Here is a 21,616-nt window from a genome sequence, read left to right as displayed (position 1 = left end):
TGCAGTTACTTGCCAAATCCCTATTTTTTTGCCTAGATTACCCCAGGATGAGGTACTCAATCTAGCGGGATATATATATATATATATATATATATATATATATATATATATATATATATATATATATATATATATATATATATATATATATATATATATATATATATATATATATATATATATATATATATATATATATATATATATATATATATATATATATTCATTTTCTATGTCTCTAACTTTTGCCTGGATCGCCCTTTCGGGTTTTCAATCCACCGAGACGCTCATTTTTGCCTAAGCCGCCATTTCGGGTTTTCAACTTAGCTAGCTATTCTGTTTTTATTTTTGGGCGAAGTATTTCTTGACTGCATCTGAATTCACAGGACGAGTGAAATCCTCCCCATCCATAGTTGTAAGTATCAAAGCACCGCCTAAAAAGGCTCTTTTAACAACATATGGACCTTCATAGTTTGGAGTCCACTTGCCCCTGGAATCGGGCGCGAAAGACAAGACTTTCTTGAGCACAAGGTCACCTTCTCGGAACACACGGAGCTTGACCTTCTTATCAAAAGCTTTCTTCATCCTTTGCTGATATAATTGACCATGGCACATGGCAGTCAATCTCTTTTCTTCTATCAAATTCAGCTGGTCATAACGACTCTGAACCCATTCAGCATCAGTCAACTTGGCTTCCATCAAGAGTCTCATTGATGGGATCTCCACCTCTACTGGGAGTACAGCCTCCATGCCATAAATAAGAGAGAAGGGGTTGCCTCTGTTGAAGTGCGGACAGATGTGCGATATCCGTGTAAAGCAAATGGTAGCATCTCATGCCAATCTTTGTATGTGACAACCATCTTTTGGATAATTTTCTTGATATTCTTATTAGCAGCTTCAACAGCCCCATTCATCTTGGGTCTATAGGGAGAAGAGTTATGATGTGCAATCTTGAATTCACTACACAGTTCTTTCATCATTTTGTTGTTCAGGTTAGATCCATTATTAGTAATAATCTTATCTGGTACACCATAACGGCATATGAGTTGATTCTTGATAAACTTCACGACCACCTGCCTGGTCACATTTGCATATGATGCCGCTTCAACCCACTTGGAGAAGTAATCAATTGCTACGAGAATAAATCTGTGTCCATTAGACGCTTTTGGCTCTATCATGCCAATCATGTCAATTCCCCACATGGAGAAAGGCCATGGTGATGAAATCACGTTCAGAAGTGTCGGGGGAATATGAATCTTATCTGCATAAATCTGACACTTATGGCATTTCATCACATATTTGCAGCAGTTAGACTCCATTTTCACCCAATAGTAGCCTGCTCTCAACATCTTTCTAGCCATGGAATGTCCATTGGAATGAGTACCAAATGAACCCTCATGGACCTCAGTTATCAATAGGTCTGCTTCGTGTCTATCCACGCATTTGAGCAGAACCATGTCAAAATTTCTCTTATAAAGCACATCACCATTGAGGTAGAAACTTCCTGATAATCTCCTCAGAGTCTTCCTGTCTTTTACAGATGCCCCAGGCGGGTAAGACTGGTTCTGAAGGAAACACTTGATATCATAATACCATGGCTTATCATCTTCTACTTCTTCTACTGCAAATACATGAGCTGGTCTGTCCAAGCGCATCACAGTGATATTGGGAACTTCATTCCAAAGTTTAACCACAATCATCGAAGCAAGTGTAGCAAGAGAATCTGCCATCCGATTCTCATCTCGAGGAATATGATGGAAGTCAACCTCAGTAAAGAATGTTGAAATCCTCCTCGCATAATCCCTATATGGAATGAGGCCAGGCTGATTCGTTTCCCATTCACCCTTAATCTGATTAACAACGAGGGCCGAATCACCATATACATCAAGATGCTTGATCCTTAGATCAATGCACTCCTCCAATCCCATAATACAGGCCTCATACTCATCCATATTATTCGTGCATTTGAAAGTTAGCCTTGCTGTAAAAGGAATATGTGTTCCCTGAGGAGTAACAGTCACTGCCCCAATACCATTTCCATATTGATTTTCAGCGCCACCAAACACCATACTCCATCTAGAACCAGGCTCTGGCCCTTCATCGAGTGTAGGCTCATCGCAATCTTTCATTTTCAAATACAAAATCTCCTCATCTGGGAAGTCATACTGAACTGACTGATAATCCTCAATCGGCTGATGTGCCAAGTGGTCAGCCAAGATACTACCTTTAATAGCCTTCTAAGCTCGATACTCAATATCATACTCAGATAACAACATCTGCCAACGGGCAATCCTCCCTGTTAAAGCAGGCTTCTCGAAGATATACTTGATTGGATCCATTCTGGAAATCAACCAGGTCGTATGATTTAACATATACTCGCGTAGGCGCTTAGCAGCCCAAGCCAAAGCACAACATGTTTTCTCAAGCATTGAATATCGAGACTCACAATCGGTGAACTTCTTGCTCAGGTAGTAAATAGCATATTCTTTCTTCCCTGTTTCATCTTGCTGACCAAGGACACAACCCATTGAGTCTTCAAGAACAGTCAGATACATAATCAATGGTCTTCCTTCCACGGGCGGAGACAGAATCGGAGGCTCAGACAGATACTCTTTAATACTGTCGAAAGCTTTCTGGCAATCATCAGTCCAATCATGGGACTGATCTTTCCGGAGGTGCTTGAATATCGGTGCACATGTGGCAGTCATGTGAGATATGAATATGGAAATATAATTCAAGCGGCCAAGAAAACCTCGGACTTGCTTCTCAGTTTTGGGCGCATGCATCTCTTGTATTGCTTTGACCTTTGCAGGATCAACCTCAATACCTCTTTCACTAACAATAAATCCCAATAACTTTCCGGAACGGACTCCAAATGTACACTTGTTGGGATTCAGACGGAGCTTATACTTCCTCAAACGATGAAAAAGCTTCAACAGGTGCTCTACATGTTCATCCTCCGTTCTTGACTTAACGATCATATCGTCAACATATACCTCGATCTCCTTGTGCATCATATCATGAAACAAGGTGGTCATAGCTCGTTGATACGTGGCTCCGGCGTTCTTCAAGTCGAAGGGCATCACTCGATAACAGAATGTTCCCCAAGGTGTGATGAATGTTGTCTTCTCCATATCCTCGGGTTCCATCTTGGTCTGATTATATCCGGAAAATCCGTCCATAAATGAGAAGACATTGAATTTAGCTATATTATCTACCAACATATCACTGTGTGGTAAAGGGAATCATCTTTCGGACTAGCTTTATTCAAGTCTCTATAATCCACACACATCCGGACTTTTCCATCTTTCTTAGGCACGGGCACAATATTGGCCACCCATTGAGGATATGTAGAAGTCACCAGAAACCCCGCATCAATTTGCTTCTGAACTTCCTCTTTGATCTTCACTGCCATATCAGGATGAGTTCTTCTGAGCTTCTGTTTCACTAGCACGCACTCAGGTTTCAAAGGTAGGAAATGTTGCACAATATCTGTATCTAGACCAGGCATGTCTTCATATGACCAGGAAAAGACATCGACGTATTCTCGTAGCAATTCAATTAACCCCTTCTTAACAGATCCTTCCAAGAGTGCCCCAATCTTCACTTCACGCACACAATCTTCAGACCCCAAGTTGATTGTTTCCAGATTCTCGAGACGTGGCTGAATGATCTTCTCTTCATGCTCAAGTAGACGGGTAATCTCGTCTGCAATCTCTTCAACATCATCTTCTTCCGACTCAAATACAGGGAATTCAAAGTTGGGAGATGGTGTTGGGTCATTATGTTCAATGGGTTTGATCAACCTGCATAATGATTTTGGATATGAAAAGCTTTAGAATTCAAACAAGGCAAATCATTATGTAGATGAAAAGATTGTTTTTATTCTATTTTTAGGTTTTATGTGATCACCAATTTCATGCAAAAAGCGAAAAGGGAAAATAATTGGAAAAACAAACATTTAACATGAATCTATTGGATGAAAATATCATTGTATTTATGCGCCAACAATGAATCTATTGGATGAAAATAATGGGAGGAGGGTTTTTAAACACAATGAACATTACTTTGACTTATGGATAGCTGTTGGAATATCCACAGCGACCCAATTATTGCAGATCCCCCTAGGGATGACGAAGTTGCCAGAATCCTCTTCGTCCTCTTCCAGAACGGCAGCAGCCTCTTTGTCTTGACCATTGTGGATGAAACCTCCACTCTTAAACAGCCCTTGCGTATTGGAAACCCCAGATGAATAACCTATGCCAGCTCGGGATTTGTTGTCTTCTAGCTCAATCATTTTCCCTAATCCAGCAGTTGCACCACGCTCAATGGCCAACTTTGCATCTTTGTAGGAAGCAAATGAAGGAGTTCTCTTCTCAATAGGTTCAGCAATAGATAAAGCTTGGAAAGGAGTTCCAACTTCATCCTCAGCATCTATATATGAGAAGGAAGACAAATGGCTAACCAGGAGAGCCCTTTCTCCCCCTACCACCACCAGCTTCTTATTCTTCACAAATTTCAATTTCTGGTGTAGGGTGGATGTCACGGCGCCTGCCTCGTGAATCCATGATCTGCCTAGGAGGCAGCTATACGATGGGTGAATATCCATAACTTGGAAGGTAATCTGGAAATCACTCGGTCCGATCTTGACTGGGAGATCAACTTCCCCAATCACAGTTTTGCGAGACCCATCGAAAGCCTTCACAACTACTCCACTCTGCCTCATGGGAGGCCCTTGATATGACAACTTAGCGAGAGTGGATTTTGGCAATACATTCAATGATGACCCATTGTATTTTCTCCTTTTGATGAGCTTCAACATCTCATCACAGTCTTCTTTCATATTGCCGCTTGGGCCAACAGAAGCAGGAGTTCTCAATGTAGAGGAGGGCTTAACAACAAGTGCCGGATTCGGGGTGCTAATAACATTCCCAATCGGGCGCTCAACGAAATCAGCATTAGCTTAAGGCTTTGAAGGTGCTGAAAATACACGGTCGTTGCGGGTCAAACCGCTAACATCGACAATGTTAACAACAGATGAGGATGGCAAGGACACCTCTTTCCCATTTTCTACTGCGACAGCATTGTAGCGATAGGGGACCGCCTTTTCAGAAGAGTATGGTACTGGTCCGACTGGCTTGATGGTTAATGCGGGAGAAACCTTCTGCTTGCTACCATCATACTTGATGATAATAGGCTCGGGGATTCGGAATACTGGGGAAATTACGTTGACCTCATCAGCATCTTCGTCAAAATTTCTGTTTTGAAGGATCTCAATAACTCCTTCATCCAGCATTTCTTGAACATCTTTGCGCACCTGGCGACAACTTCTTTGATTAACAGAACAAACTCGGCATCTATCATGGTCATGCTCATAATGACTATAATCACATAGCAAACGATGCATTTGGACCAGAGATTGTCGAATATGACTGACATATTTGACTTTGTATTTGCCAGGGCAACCCTGGACCATGTTAACAGATTTCCCAAGCTCAGGCAATGGGTTCTTCTTCACGTTAGGACCTACATCCTCGAAACACAGAATACCACAGCTCACAAGGTCTTGGACTTTGGTCTTCAAAGGGTAGCAATTCTCCACGTCGTGGCCGGGAGCACCAGAATGGTAAACACATTGTAATTCAGGCTTATACCACCACTGGGGGTTAGTAGGTATAGCCGGTGGGTCTCGCGGAGTAATCAACTTCCTCTCTATCAAAGAGGGATATAACTCTTCATACGTCATCGGAATAGGATCGAAGGTGACCCTTTTCCTCTCGTAACTTGTGCTGGTTTGATTACTATTTCGAGGCTGGTAGGCCTGCTGTTGCGGACGGTGTTGTTGATGTTGATATTGCGGATGTGGTTGCTGATTGTTGTTATGTTGCTGGTACTGCTGATTATCTCTGAAGACAGGTGCTATATGAGCCACCTGGTGCTGGTTACCGGCGGGACGTGTAACACCCTTCTAAAATACCCCAAAATTAAATTAAAACATCAAAACATAAATCAGAGTAGATATGCAATTTAAGGGTGTCACACTTGACACTTCACACCGTTTTCCAAAATATCCTGTCATGCTCATTTATTTAATCAAAATAAAACATTTGCATAATTCGCAGCGGATAAAGTCTAACAACAATGCAAAACATGTAACACATTACATGTAAACTTGTTCAACAATCATCAATGAAAAACAAGTAAAACATCCCGTCCCGATGTTACATCTACCAGAGCATGACCCACTAAGGAACTACACTAGACTCCAAGGACTAGCTCCTACTCAATCACTGCTCGTTACCTGAAACATAGTTGTAAGGGTGAGTTCCTCAATCGATATAATAAGCATTATAAATTATCATGTAATGTTAAGTAAGTTAACACATTCAATCACCCTAATCAGGTCACACAATCAGTAACGACAATATCAACTCCAAAATCATACTCAACACAATCACCAAAACAACACGTATAATATTGGAATACATCCATTCATATTATACGCCATACATACATACATTATGCAATGAGACTCCATGCATGCGGTACCGACTATTCGTGAACATATAGTTCAACCTCACCGATCAATCCAGATACGGCTACCAAGCTCACTAGTCCCACTCATTTGAGACCTAGTGACTCACTCACTAATTCCTCACCATGGGAATTAGCTACCACCCCAAGGGCTATGATATGCACGCTAACCACCTAGCATGCAAACATCAACAACAATCCACAATAACTCACTCACTAATTCCTCACCATGGGAATTAGCTACCACCATAAAGGCCATAATATGCACGCTAAATCAACTAGCATGCGAACATCAACAATCCACAATAGACATATGCTCACACTCTAAGCCATAAACAGTCCATTCACAATTGCATACATAATAGATACATTCACAACATTATGCATACCATCATACATCATCAACATATTTATCCCATAATCATATCATGTCATGCCACATAATCAATCACAGTATTAGCACACTCTACTAATACCTATACTGCTCAAAACAACGGGAAATGATCCCTACTATATCATTCATCAGCTAAATTACATCACTCAGCTGAAACGACCAAAAACTGCACAACAACAACTCAGAAAAATCACAATTCTGCTCATACGCGTATTGCCTAGTCCCATACGCGTATGGCCCATTTCTCAGCCAATCTCATACGCGTATCACCTGTCTCATACGCGTATGCTACGCGTACCACTTCCCCATACACGTACCAACAGAGACCAAACCACGTTCAAAACATCATCTTCCTCATCCATACGCGTATGGCCTCACCCCATACGCGTACCACTCACAGAATACGCGTAATAACATGCGTATGGCGCGTATCAGCGCCAATCCTCTCCCTTCCAAGCCATCTCATACGCGTATTGCCTAGTGCCATACGCGTATGACCAGAACCAAAGTTTCAGATCTGCAATGGGTTTTCTCTGCTACGAGATTCTTCAGATCCAACCTCCCACAGTCCAATTTACACAGTATTCGTTCATATCATCTAACACAAATCATACCCTATTCAATTTCACAAATTCTAACATTATTACATCTAATTCCTACGAATTTCCTTCAATTATAATCCAAATTTCGTTCATCCAATATTTCACAAATTTCAGCATACATCATTCTAATCAGAGTCAAATCAATGGTTTATCACTACCCATTACATGTTAACCCATAATACCCATCAAACGACGATAACCCCCCCTTACCTGAGTTAATCCGGCAATCCTTTAGCCTCAAGTTTTTCCTTTCTTCAACCCTTGTTCTCTTGCTCTTTCTCCACTTTCTGTCGCTTCTCCCTTTTCACGTGAAAACCCCTTTTTACCAAATGGGACCTTTTTACTAATTCCAACTTTTATTATTCCAATAATAATAATTCCAATAATAATCCAATTATTTTAATTAAATTAATAAATATACTATTAACTTAAATTAAATAATTATCATATTTTTATTGGGGTGTTACAACTCTCCCCCACTAAAAGAGTTTTCGTCCTCGAAAACATACCTCAAGCGAATAACTCTGGATAAGACTCCTTCATCTGACTCTCAAGTTCCCAAGTCACATTGCCACCTGCTGGTCCTCCCCAAGCTACCTTCACCAAAGCAATCTCTTTACCCCGCAACTGCTTCAACTCTCGATCCTCGATCCTCATAGGTGATGTTTCAACAGTCAGGTTATCTCTCACCTGTACATCATCTACTTGGACCACATGCGACGGATCAGGAATGTACCTCCTCAACTGAGACACATGAAAAACCTCATGCAAATTCGCAAGTGACGGCGGTAAAGCGACACGATAGGCTACCTCCCCTATCCTCTCCAAAATCTGATAAGGACCAATAAATCGAGGTGTCAACTTCTTCGACTTCAAAGCTCGACCAACCCCAGTTATCGGAGTAACACGAAGAAACACATGATCTCCCTCTTGAAACTCAAGTGACTTCCTCCTCTTGTCGTGATAACTTTTCTGACGACTCTGAGCAATCCTCATCTTCTCCTGAATCATCTTAATCTTTTCCGTAGTTTGTTGAACAATCTCCGGTCCAACCACAGCACTCTCACCGGACTCATACCAACATAAAGGTGTCCGACATCTCCTACCATACAAAGCTTCAAACGGTGCCATACCAATACTCGAATGAAAACTATTGTTGTAGGTAAACTCAATCAAAGGTAAATAACAATCCCAAGCACCTCCCTTTTCCAAAACACAAGCCCTCAAAAGATCCTCCAGTGACTGAATCGTCCTCTCAGTCTGACCATCAGTCTGCGGATGATATGCAGAACTCAATCTCAGCTTAGTTCCCAAAGCCCTCTGCAAACCTTCCCAGAACTTCGATGTAAATCTAGGATCTCTGTCTGAAACAATACTCGATGGAATACCATGCAAACTTACAATTTTCTCAATATACAACTCAGCTAATCTCTCTAACGGATAATCCATTCTGATCGGAATGAAATGAGCCGATTTTGTCAATCTGTCAACAACCACCCAAATAGCTTCAAAATTCTTAATTGTCCTCGGTAAACCCGAAACAAAATCCATACTGATACTATCCCACTTCCACTCTGGAATAGCCAACGGTTGCATTAGCCCAGACGGCTTCTGATGCTCAATCTTTGACTTCTGACAAGTCGAACAAGAATAAACAAAACTCGCAATTTCTCTTTTCATTCCCGGCCACCAAAATAACTTTTTCAAATCATGATACATCTTCGTAGCCCCAGGATGAATACTCAGGCCACTACGATGTCCTTCCTCAAGAATACTCTTCTTAAGTTCGGTAACATCCGGAATACACACCCGATTACTAAATTTCAAAACACCATTCTCATCAACTCTGAATTCACCACCTTGACCTTGATTCACTAGAGTCAACTTATCAACCAAAAGCACATCGGATTTCTGACCCTCTCTAATCTCATCCAGAATACCACTCGTTAACTTCAACATTCCCAATTTAACACTATTGTGAGTACTCTCACACACCAAACTCAAGTCTCTAAACTGCTCAATTAAATCCAATTCCTTAACCATTAACATAGACATATGTAATGATTTCCGACTCAATGCATCAGCCACTACGTTTGCTTTACCCGGATGGTAATTCAAACCAAAGTCATAATCCTTCAGAAACTCTAACCATCTCCTCTGTCTCATATTCAGCTCTTTCTGATCAAACAAATACTTTAAACTTTTATGGTCACTGAAAACCTCAAATCTTGACCCGTACAAGTAATGCCTCCATAACTTCAGAACAAATACCACAACTGCCAACTCTAAATCGTGTGTCAGATAGTTCCTTTCATGAACCTTCAGTTGTCTCGAAGCATAAGCTACGACCTGCTTATTTTGCATCAAAACACCCCCCAAACCCAACAATGAAGCATCACAGTAAACCTCAAATGGTTCCGATGGACTTGGTAATATCAGAATAGGAGCAGTAGTTAACCTTCTCTTTAACTCTTGTAAACCTTCTTCACATTTTGAGTCCCAAACAAATGCTTGCCCCTTTCTAGTCAACATCGTCAACGGTAACGCCAACTTAGAAAATCCCTCAATGAATTTCCTATAATAACCTGCAAGTCCAAGAAAACTCCTTATCTCAGAAACTGACTTCGGAGCTTCCCACTTAGATACCGCTTCTATCTTAGAAGGATCAACAGCAACACCACCTCTTGAAACCACATGACCAAGAAAACTAACTTCTTCTAACCAAAATTCACACTTGGACAGTTTAGCAAATAACTTCTTTTCTCGTAGAACTCCTAAAACCACTCTCAAATGTTCAACATGCTCTTCTTCAGATTTCGAATACACCAAAATATCGTCAATAAACACCACAACAAACTTGTCTAGGTACGGATGGAAAATCCTATTCATATACTCCATAAATACCCCAGGCGCATTAGTCACACCAAAAGGCATTACAGAATACTCATAATGTCCATACCTTGTTCTGAAAGCAGTCTTCTGAATATCCTCAGTTTTCACACGTATCTGATGATACCCCGATCTCAAATCTATTTTGCTGAACACACTCGCACCAACCAACTGATCCATCAAATCATCAATCCTCGGCAAAGGATACCGATTCTTGATCGTCACTTTATTCAGTTGCCTGTAGTCCACACACAACCTCATAGTACCTTCTTTCTTCTTAACCAATAACACTGGTGCGCCCCACGGTGACACACTCGGACGAATAAATTTCTTATCCAACAGATCTTCCAGCTGACTCTTCAATTCAGTTAACTCAACAGCAGACATACGGTACGGAGCCATCGATATCGGCCTAGTACCAGGTACCAAATCAATCGAGAACTCAACTTCACGCTCTGGCGGTAATTCATTCACTTCTTCAGGAAACACATCAGGAAAATCACACACCACGGCTAGATCGCAAATCACTAGTTTATCTTTAGCCTCCAAAGTCGCTAACAGCATAAACAACTCTGCCCCATCTGCTACTGCCTCATTCACCTGCCTTGCTGATAGAAACAAACTCTTTCCTTCCTCAATCTCAGGAAAGATCACCGTCTTATCAAAACAGTTGATATAAACTCGATTAAACACCAACCAGTTCATACCCAGGATAACATCAATCTGCACTAGTGGAAGACACACGAGGTCCATCCCAAAGTCTCTACCAAAAATACTCAAAGGACAGTTCAAACAAACTGAAGTAGTAGTCACTGAACCCTTCGCAGGAGTATCAATCACCATACTTCCATGCATCCCAGATATCTCTAATTTAAGTTTCACAGCACAATCCAAAGATATAAAGGAATGAGTCGCACCTGTGTCAATAATAGCTACAAGAGGAAAGCCATTAATATAACACGTACCTCGGATCAAACGATCATCTGCAGAAGTCTCAGAACCCGATAAAGCAATGACCTTGCCTCCCGACTGGTTTTCTTTCTTCGGCTTAGGACACTGTGGACTGATATGACCCACCTCTCCACAGTTGAAACAAGTCATAGTCTTCAACCGGCACTCTGCAGCCAAGTGACCACCTTTCCCACACTTGAAACACTTCTTCTCATTACTGGTACACTCATGGATACGATGTCCAGCCTGACCACATCTGTAACACTTAGCAGGGGCACTGGAGTCTCCCCCACTAGGTCTCCTCCTCCTACTCTGTCTCTGGAAACCTTTGCCAGCTGCGTACGGTTTTCCACGATCATTCTGATTCTTACCTTTCCTATCAACTCTCTGCTGATAGCTTTCCGTTCTGGCCTTGGTATCCTGTTCAAAAATCCTGCAACAGTCAACCAAGTCAGAAAACACTCTGATCCGCTGATACCCAATAGCCTGCTTGATCTCGGGACGTAACCCGTTCTCAAACTTCACACATTTTGAAAATTCCCCAGTAGCCTCATCATAGGGAGTGTAATACTTCGACAGCTCTGTGAACTTAGCAGCATACTCAGTAACAGACCGATTGCCCTGCTTCAATTCTAAGAACTCTATCTCTTTCTTTCCTCTGACATCCTCTGGAAAGTACTTCCTCAGGAATCTCTCTCTGAACACCGCCCAAGTGATCTCAGCACTCCCAGCAGCTTCCAACTCAGTGCGGGTAGCAACCCACCAATCATCTGCTTCCTCTGACAGCATATGCGTACCGAACCTGACCTTCTGGTTATCGGCACACTCAGTCACTCGGAAATCCTCTTGATCTCCTTCAACCACTTCTGAGCACCATCTGGATCGTATGCTCCCTTGAACATTGGAGGATTGTTCTTCTGGAACTCACTCAGTTGACGAGCAGCTCCCAGTCCCACAACATTCGGATTCCCTCCAAGTACTCCAGCTAGCATACCCAGAGCCTCAGCAATCGCAGCATCATCTCTACCTCTTCCAGCCATCTCTATTCTGAGAACCCAACAAGCTAAAACAATAAGTACTGATAGGATTACACAAAACCTATCACATACAGGGGAACAGAATAAATACGACTCGACTCGACCGACTATGCTCTGATACCACTTATGTAACACCCTTCTAAAATACCCCAAAATTAAATTAAAACATCAAAACATAAATCAGAGTAGATATGCAATTTAAGGGTGTCACACTTGACACTTCACACCGTTTTCCAAAATATCCTGTCATGCTCATTTATTTAATCAAAATAAAACATTTGCATAATTCGCAGCGGATAAAGTCTAACAACAATGCAAAACATGTAACACATTACATGTAAACTTGTTCAACAATCATCAATGAAAAACAAGTAAAACATCCCGTCCCGATGTTACATCTACCAGAGCATGACCCACTAAGGAACTACACTAGACTCCAAGGACTATCTCCTACTCAATCACTGCTCGTTACCTGAAACATAGTTGTAAGGGTGAGTTCCTCAATCGATATAATAAGCATTATAAATTATCATGTAATGTTAAGTAAGTTAACACATTCAATCACCCTAATCAGGTCACACAATCAGTAACGGCAATATCAACTCCAAAATCATACTCAACACAATCACCAAAACAACACGTATAATATTGGAATACATCCATTCATATTATACGCCATACATACATACATTATGCAATGAGACTCCATGCATGTGGTACCGACTATTCGTGAACATATAGTTCAACCTCACCGATCAATCCAGATACGGCTACCAAGCTCACTAGTCCCACTCATTTGAGACCTAGTGACTCACTCACTAATTCCTCACCATGGGAATTAGCTACCACCCCAAGGGCTATGATATGCACGCTAACCACCTAGCATGCAAACATCAACAACAATCCACAATAACTCACTCACTAATTCCTCACCATGGGAATTAGCTACCACCATAAAGGCCATAATATGCACGCTAAATCAACTAGCATGCGAACATCAACAATCCACAATAGACATATGCTCACACTCTAAGCCATAAACAGTCCATTCACAATTGCATACATAATAGATACATTCACAACATTATGCATACCATCATACATCATCAACATATTTATCCCATAATCATATCATGTCATGCCACATAATCAATCACAGTATTAGCACACTCTACTAATACCTATACTGCTCAAAACAACGGGAAATGATCCCTACTATATCATTCATCAGCTAAATTACATCACTCAGCTGAAACGACCAAAAACTGCACAACAACAGCTCAGAAAAATCACAATTCTGCTCATACGCGTATTGCCTAGTCCCATACGCGTATGGCCCATTTCTCAGCCAATCTCATACGCGTATCACCTGTCTCATACGCGTATGCTACGCGTACCACTTCCCCATACACGTACCAACAGAGACCAAACCACGTTCAAAACATCATCTTCCTCATCCATACGCGTATGGCCTCACCCCATACGCGTACCACTCACAGAATACGCGTAATAACATGCGTATGGCGCGTATCAGCGCCAATCCTCTCCCTTCCAAGCCATCTCATACGCGTATTGCCTAGTGCCATACGCGTATGACCAGAACCAAAGTTTCAGATCTGCAATGGGTTTTCTCTGCTACGAGATTCTTCAGATCCAACCTCCCACAGTCCAATTTACACAGTATTCGTTCATATCATCTAACACAAATCATACCCTATTCAATTTCACAAATTCTAACATTATTACATCTAATTCCTACGAATTTCCTTCAATTATAATCCAAATTTCGTTCATCCAATATTTCACAAATTTCAGCATACATCATTCTAATCAGAGTCAAATCAATGGTTTATCACTACCCATTACATGTTAACCCATAATACCCATCAAACGACGATAACCCCCCCTTACCTGAGTTAATCCGGCAATCCTTTAGCCTCAAGTTTTTCCTTTCTTCAACCCTTGTTCTCTTGCTCTTTCTCCACTTTCTGTCGCTTCTCCCTTTTCACGTGAAAACCCCTTTTTACCAAATGGGACCTTTTTACTAATTCCAACTTTTATTATTCCAATAATAATAATTCCAATAATAATCCAATTATTTTAATTAAATTAATAAATATACTATTAACTTAAATTAAATAATTATCATATTTTTATTGGGGTGTTACAACTCTCCCCCACTAAAAGAGTTTTCGTCCTCGAAAACATACCTCAAGCGAATAACTCTGGATAAGACTCCTTCATCTGACTCTCAAGTTCCCAAGTCACATTGCCACCTGCTGGTCCTCCCCAAGCTACCTTCACCAAAGCAATCTCTTTACCCCGCAACTGCTTCAACTCTCGATCCTCGATCCTCATAGGTGATGTTTCAACAGTCAGGTTATCTCTCACCTGTACATCATCTACTTGGACCACATGCGACGGATCAGGAATGTACCTCCTCAACTGAGACACATGAAAAACCTCATGCAAATTCGCAAGTGACGGCGGTAAAGCGACACGATAGGCTACCTCCCCTATCCTCTCCAAAATCTGATAAGGACCAATAAATCGAGGTGTCAACTTCTTCGACTTCAAAGCTCGACCAACCCCAGTTATCGGAGTAACACGAAGAAACACATGATCTCCCTCTTGAAACTCAAGTGACTTCCTCCTCTTGTCGTGATAACTTTTCTGACGACTCTGAGCAATCCTCATCTTCTCCTGAATCATCTTAATCTTTTCCGTAGTTTGTTGAACAATCTCTGGTCCAACCACAGCACTCTCACCGGACTCATACCAACATAAAGGTGTCTGACATCTCCTACCATACAAAGCTTCAAACGGTGCCATACCAATACTCGAATGAAAACTATTGTTGTAGGTAAACTCAATCAAAGGTAAATAACAATCCCAAGCACCTCCCTTTTCCAAAACACAAGCCCTCAAAAGATCCTCCAGTGACTGAATCGTCCTCTCAGTCTGACCATCAGTCTGCGGATGATATGCAGAACTCAATCTCAGCTTAGTTCCCAAAGCCCTCTGCAAACCTTCCCAGAACTTCGATGTAAATCTAGGATCTCTGTCTGAAACAATACTCGACGGAATACCATGCAAACTTACAATTTTCTCAATATACAACTCAGCTAATCTCTCTAACGGATAATCCATTCTGATCGGAATGAAATGAGCCGATTTTGTCAATCTGTCAACAACCACCCAAATAGCTTCAAAATTCTTAATTGTCCTCGGTAAACCCGAAACAAAATCCATACTGATACTATCCCACTTCCACTCTGGAATAGCCAACGGTTGCATTAGCCCAGACGGCTTCTGATGCTCAATCTTTGACTTCTGACAAGTCGAACAAGAATAAACAAAACTCGCAATTTCTCTTTTCATTCCCGGCCACCAAAATAACTTTTTCAAATCATGATACATCTTCGTAGCCCCAGGATGAATACTCAGGCCACTACGATGTCCTTCCTCAAGAATACTCTTCTTAAGTTCGGTAACATCCGGAATACACACCCGATTACTAAATTTCAAAACACCATTCTCATCAACTCTGAATTCACCACCTTGACCTTGATTCACTAGAGTCAACTTATCAACCAAAAGCACATCGGATTTCTGACCCTCTCTAATCTCATCCAGAATACCACTCGTTAACTTCAACATTCCCAATTTAACACTATTGTGAGTACTCTCACACACCAAACTCAAGTCTCTAAACTGCTCAATTAAATCCAATTCCTTAACCATTAACATAGACATATGTAATGATTTCCGACTCAATGCATCAGCCACTACGTTTGCTTTACCCGGATGGTAATTCAAACCAAAGTCATAATCCTTCAGAAACTCTAACCATCTCCTCTGTCTCATATTCAGCTCTTTCTGATCAAACAAATACTTTAAACTTTTATGGTCACTGAAAACCTCAAATCTTGACCCGTACAAGTAATGCCTCCATAACTTCAGAACAAATACCACAACTGCCAACTCTAAATCGTGTGTCAGATAGTTCCTTTCATGAACCTTCAGTTGTCTCGAAGCATAAGCTACGACCTGCTTATTTTGCATCAAAACACCACCCAAACCCAACAATGAAGCATCACAGTAAACCTCAAATGGTTCCGATGGACTTGGTAATATCAGAATAGGAGCAGTAGTTAACCTTCTCTTTAACTCTTGTAAACCTTCTTCACATTTTGAGTCCCAAACAAATGCTTGCCCCTTTCTAGTCAACATCGTCAACGGTAACGCCAACTTAGAAAATCCCTCAATGAATTTCCTATAATAACCTGCAAGTCCAAGAAAACTCCTTATCTCAGAAACTGACTTCGGAGCTTCCCACTTAGATACCGCTTCTATCTTAGAAGGATCAACAGCAACACCACCTCTTGAAACCACATGACCAAGAAAACTAACTTCTTCTAACCAAAATTCACACTTGGACAGTTTAGCAAATAACTTCTTTTCTCGTAGAACTCCTAAAACCACTCTCAAATGTTCAACATGCTCTTCTTCAGATTTCGAATACACCAAAATATCGTCAATAAACACCACAACAAACTTGTCTAGGTACGGATGGAAAATCCTATTCATATACTCCATAAATACCCCAGGCGCATTAGTCACACCAAAAGGCATTACAGAATACTCATAATGTCCGTACCTTGTTTTGAAAGCAGTCTTCTGAATATCCTCAGTTTTCACACGTATCTGATGATACCCCGATCTCAAATCTATTTTGCTGAACACACTCGCACCAACCAACTGATCCATCAAATCATCAATCCTCGGCAAAGGATACCGATTCTTGATCGTCACTTTATTCAGTTGCCTGTAGTCCACACACAACCTCATAGTACCTTCTTTCTTCTTAACCAATAACACTGGTGCGCCCCACGGTGACACACTCGGACGAATAAATTTCTTATCCAACAGATCTTCCAGCTGACTCTTCAATTCAGTTAACTCAACAGCAGACATACGGTACGGAGCCATCGATATCGGCCTAGTACCAGGTACCAAATCAATCGAGAACTCAACTTCACGCTCTGGCGGTAATTCATTCACTTCTTCAGGAAACACATCAGGAAAATCACACACCACGGCTAGATCGCAAATCACTAGTTTATCTTTAGCCTCCAAAGTCGCTAACAGCATAAACAACTCTGCCCCATCTGCTACTGCCTCATTCACCTGCTATGCTGATAGAAACAAACTCTTTCCTTCCTCAATCTCAGGAAAGATCACCGTCTTATCAAAACAGTTGATATAAACTCGATTAAACACCAACCAGTTCATACCCAGGATAACATCAATCTGCACTAGTGGAAGACACACGAGGTCCATCCCAAAGTCTCTACCAAAAATACTCAAAGGACAGTTCAAACAAACTGAAGTAGTAGTCACTGAACCCTTCGCAGGAGTATCAATCACCATACTTCCATGCATCCCAGATATCTCTAATTTAAGTTTCACAGCACAATCCAAAGATATAAAGGAATGAGTCGCACCTGTGTCAATAATAGCTACAAGAGGAAAGCCATTAATATAACACGTACCTCGGATCAAACGATCATCTGCAGAAGTCTCAGAACCCGATAAAGCAATGACCTTGCCTCCCGACTGGTTTTCTTTCTTCGGCTTAGGACACTGTGGACTGATATGACCCACCTCTCCACAGTTGAAACAAGTCATAGTCTTCAACCGGCACTCTGCAGCCAAGTGACCACCTTTCCCACACTTGAAACACTTCTTCTCATTACTGGTACACTCATGGATACGATGTCCAGCCTGACCACATCTGTAACACTTAGCAGGGGCACTGGAGTCTCCTCCACTAGGTCTCCTCCTCCCACTCTGTCTCTGGAAACCTTTGCCAGCTGCGTACGGTTTTCCACGATCATTCTGATTCTTGCCTTTCCTATCAACTCTCTGCTGATAGCTTTCCGCTCTGGCCTTGGTATCCTGTTCAAAAATCCTGCAACAGTCAACCAAGTCAGAAAACACTCTGATCCGCTGATACCCAATAGCCTGCTTGATCTCGGGACGTAACCCGTTCTCAAACTTCACACATTTTGAAAATTCCCCAGTAGCCTCATCATAGGGAGTGTAATACTTCGACAGCTCTGTGAACTTAGCAGCATACTCAGTAACAGACCGATTGCCCTGCTTCAATTCTAAGAACTCTATCTCTTTCTTTCCTCTGACATCCTCTGGAAAGTACTTCCTCAGGAATCTCTCTCTGAACACCGCCCAAGTGATCTCAGCACTCCCAGCAGCTTCCAACTCAGTGCGGGTAGCAACCCACCAATCATCTGCTTCCTCTGACAGCATATGCGTACCGAACCTGACCTTCTGGTTATCGGCACACTCAGTCACTCGGAAAATCCTCTTGATCTCCTTCAACCACTTCTGAGCACCATCTGGATCGTATGCTCCCTTGAACATTGGAGGATTGTTCTTCTGGAACTCACTCAGTTGACGAGCAGCTCCCAGTCCCACAACATTCGGATTCCCTCCAAGTACTCCAGCTAGCATACCCAGAGCCTCAGCAATCGCAGCATCATCTCTACCTCTTCCAGCCATCTCTATTCTGAGAACCCAACAAGCTAAAACAATAAGTACTGATAGGATTACACAAAACCTATCACATACAGGGGAACAGAATAAATACGACTCGACTCGACCGACTATGCTCTGATACCACTTATGTAACACCCTTCTAAAATACCCCAAAATTAAATTAAAACATCAAAACATAAATCAGAGTAGATATGCAATTTAAGGGTGTCACACTTGACACTTCACACCGTTTTCCAAAATATCCTGTCATGCTCATTTATTTAATCAAAATAAAACATTTGCATAATTCGCAGCGGATAAAGTCTAACAACAATGCAAAACATGTAACACATTACATGTAAACTTGTTCAACAATCATCAATGAAAAACAAGTAAAACATCCCATCCCGATGTTACATCTACCAGAGCATGACCCACTAAGGAACTACACTAGACTCCAAGGACTATCTCCTACTCAATCACTGCTCGTTACCTGAAACATAGTTGTAAGGGTGAGTTCCTCAATCGATATAATAAGCATTATAAATTATCATGTAATGTTAAGTAAGTTAACACATTCAATCACCCTAATCAGGTCACACAATCAGTAACGGCAATATCAACTCCAAAATCATACTCAACACAATCACCAAAACAACACGTATAATATTGGAATACATCCATTCATATTATACGCCATACATACATACATTATGCAATGAGACTCCATGCATGCGGTACCGACTATTCGTGAACATATAGTTCAACCTCATCGATCAATCCAGATACGGCTACCAAGCTCACTAGTCCCACTCATTTGAGACCTAGTGACTCACTCACTAATTCCTCACCATGGGAATTAGCTACCACCCCAAGGGCTATGATATGCACGCTAACCACCTAGCATGCAAACATCAACAACAATCCACAATAACTCACTCACTAATTCCTCACCATGGGAATTAGCTACCACCATAAAGGCCATAATATGCACGCTAAATCAACTAGCATGCGAACATCAACAATCCACAATAGACATATGCTCACACTCTAAGCCATAAACAGTCCATTCACAATTGCATACATAATAGATACATTCACAACATTATGCATACCATCATACATCATTAACATATTTATCCCATAATCATATCATGTCATGCCACATAATCAATCACAGTATTAGCACACTCTACTAATACCTATACTGCTCAAAACAACGGGAAATGATCCCTCCTATATCATTCATCAGCTAAATTACATCACTCAGCTGAAACGACCAAAAACTGCACAACAACAGCTCAGAAAAATCACAATTCTGCTCATACGCGTATTGCCTAGTCCCATACGCGTATGGCCCATTTCTCAGCCAATCCCATACGCGTATCACCTGTCTCATACGCGTATGCTACGCGTACCACTTCCCCATACGCGTACCAACAGAGACCAAACCACGTTCAAAACATCATCTTCCTCATCCATACGCGTATGGCCTCACCCCATACGCGTACCACTCACAGAATACGCGTAATAACATGCGTATGGCGCGTATCAGCGCCATTCCTCTCCCTTCCAAGCCATCTCATACGCGTATTGCCTAGTGCCATACGCGTATGACCAGAACCAAAATTTCAGATCTGCAATGGGTTTTCTCTGCTACGAGATTCTTCAGATCCAACCTCCCACAGTCCAATATACACAGTAGTCGTTCATATCATCTAACACAAATCATACCCTATTCAATTTCACAAATTCTAACATTATTACATCTAATTCCTACGAATTTCCTTCAATTATAATCCAAATTTCGTTCATCTAGTATTTCACAAATTTCAGCATACATCATTCTAATCAAAGTCAAATCAATGGTTTATCACTATCCATTACATGTTAACCCATAATACCCATCAAACGACGATAAACCCCCCTTACCTGAGTTAATCCGGCAATTCTTTAGCCTCAAGTTTTTCCTTTCTTCAACCCTTGTTCTCTTGCTCTTTCTCCACTTTCTGTCGCTTCTCCCTTTTCACGTGAAAACCCCTTTTTACCAAATGGGACCTTTTTACTGATTCCAACTTTTATTATTCCAATAATAATAATTCCAATAATAATCCAATTATTTTAATTAAATTAATAAATATACTATGAACTTAAATTAAATAATTATCATATTTTTATTGGGGTGTTACAGGACGCACAGTTTTCCACCTCACAGAGGGTCTTCTTGGTTTCATATGAGAGGTCACATCATGTGCCTCTCCATCTTTCTTTTTTGAAAACACCCCATAACGTTTGGCAGAAGAGCCTTCTTCTCTCGTCAGACGTCCTTCTCCAACCCCTTCTTCTAGACGCATCCCCATATTCACCATCTCGGTGAAGTTGGAAGAATCGCTAGCAATCATCCGCTCATAATAAAAAGAAATCAAGGTCTTCAAAAAGATCTTAGTCATCTCTTTCTCTTCTAGAGGGGGCACGATCTGTGATGCTACCTCTCGCCACCTCTGGGCATATTCTTTGAATGTTTCTTTGTCCTTCTGGGACATGGCTCTCAATTGATCCCTATCGGGATCCATATCCACATTGTACTTGTATTGCTTGACGAAGGCCAAGATCGTTGAAGGATCGGATGTTCGCACTGTCTAAACCCATGT

The sequence above is a fragment of the Lathyrus oleraceus genome, chromosome 6, assembly GCF_024323335.1.
Source record: "Lathyrus oleraceus cultivar Zhongwan6 chromosome 6, CAAS_Psat_ZW6_1.0, whole genome shotgun sequence".
In the NCBI taxonomy this organism is placed as follows: Eukaryota; Viridiplantae; Streptophyta; class Magnoliopsida; order Fabales; family Fabaceae; genus Lathyrus; species Lathyrus oleraceus.
The sequence above is the reverse complement of the archived record's forward strand: the minus strand, read 5'-3'. Positions refer to the sequence as shown.